This window comes from Trichoplusia ni, chromosome 7 (assembly GCF_003590095.1).
Source record: "Trichoplusia ni isolate ovarian cell line Hi5 chromosome 7, tn1, whole genome shotgun sequence".
NCBI classification, from domain to species: domain Eukaryota; kingdom Metazoa; phylum Arthropoda; class Insecta; order Lepidoptera; family Noctuidae; genus Trichoplusia; species Trichoplusia ni.
The window spans coordinates 5,834,143-5,835,928 of NC_039484.1; positions in this window are offsets into that span (position 1 = coordinate 5,834,143).

Here is a 1,786-nt window from a genome sequence, read left to right on the forward strand (position 1 = left end):
ACTTGCGAGGTACCGTTCCGACTTTCCTCACTGAAATAAAAGCGAAAGCGGCATCGGAAATCGATACATATATCTGGATAATACATAACAATACGTAAACTAAAAACCTAGGAAATTGTTGCTATGCAAAATGTTGCAAAAGCAATTAAACTGACCCAAATAAGTAGTGGTATGGCAGGCAGGTGCAGCTGTGATCTCGCGTAGATTAGCTTTTTGGGCAAAGGCTTTGAAGTATGATGTATCGAGGCCCACCCTGGAGGGACCTATTACATGTCATTGTGAAAGCCTCATGAAATCATTTTAAAGTTCAAACACTTTCTCACTCTAAATACTTTCATAACAAATAGTTGCTAGTTGATGGGATGATCAAGTCAAATAACTTGGCAAGCATTGGTGAAGAAATTGGTGTTAAAAGCGAGTTAATTCTCAGCGTAGGTCTAGTCATACTCGATTCTCAATCACAAAAATATCGGATTATATATTTTTTTCACGTTCCAACAGAAACTATAGATAAGTGTTTTAACATTTGCTTTCTAGAATGGCAACATTAATCAAATAAAAATCTAAGTAGTAAAACTAATAAATGCATTATTGTACTGCACATATATTATACTTATTAATGGGCAATGCGTGTTATTAATATATTCACGCAACACTACTTGATGATTTGTTAATTTAATTGACATTATAACAAATGTCCCTTTCCCATTTTATCATATATATAGCGTAGCAAACATGAAATAAATGAAATTCTCATTAATATTTATAAACGCACAAAACGAAACTGTAAAAAATAAAAAATAAAAATCCTTTTAAACAGTTTCAATTGAAGTAAATGAAAAATTTGTTTTAGAGCAAGAAAACGCAAACCTTATTAGTCCGCTATTTCTGTGAGTCGGTCCGTATGTCACGGCCAAAGATAAAACTATAAAATATGGAGTAATTGACACCCCCTCTATACCTACATGTCAATAGATGATAGCTTTAGCAATGATATTCACTTTTTAAGTTTTTTTTTTCTCAATAATTATGACATGAAGTTCCTAAGTGATAAAAATAGTCCCTAAAGTAACACCATTCTGTTATTTTCTATTTGATAATATAAAATCATTACAACACTCTTCTTGCGCGAGTCCTTGCTAACTTTTTAATTTCCCAAACGCAATAAAGTTAATAAAACAGCCTACGAAATTGGCCATGATTGTTTTAATTACTTAGGAGTGACTGCAACCTCGGCATGCCAAGATGAGTCAACATTTTGAGTGTAATCTTCATTACGTGATGTTATGCGCCCACGGTGTACTCGCGGGTTAAGGTTGCTTCAGTATTTACTCATAATGCGATAGATTGGAATTTACTGTCACCCGTTCGCTTACTTTTAAAGAAAGATTGAGATTTGTGAAGGCGGGACACAGTGCTATATGCTGTTTTGCTTCCACAGCCATTTGTTTTTTGGTAAGCCGGGGGAATCCTCTTGGACACCCACTCCCTTGAGGGAGGAAATTGGTAGTATCAGATTTTTACTGACTAAATCTGAACCGCCGTGCTACGTCATCCACGTTTTTGCGTCGGTGGCAATGCGTTGAAATCCATCGTACAAAGACCGCGGACTTCCACCGTGCGGGCCGGTAGGTCTTGCTTCCACTGCTATGGTTTGAGAGCTGATTGTATGAGCAGTAGAGCACTGGCCTTAGATAGAGATTCATGTATTATTTATACTTTTATTGGGCGAGAGCAAAGCGTTGGTATATAAAGGTTAGGGTTCAAAGGAAATAAAACAAATTCG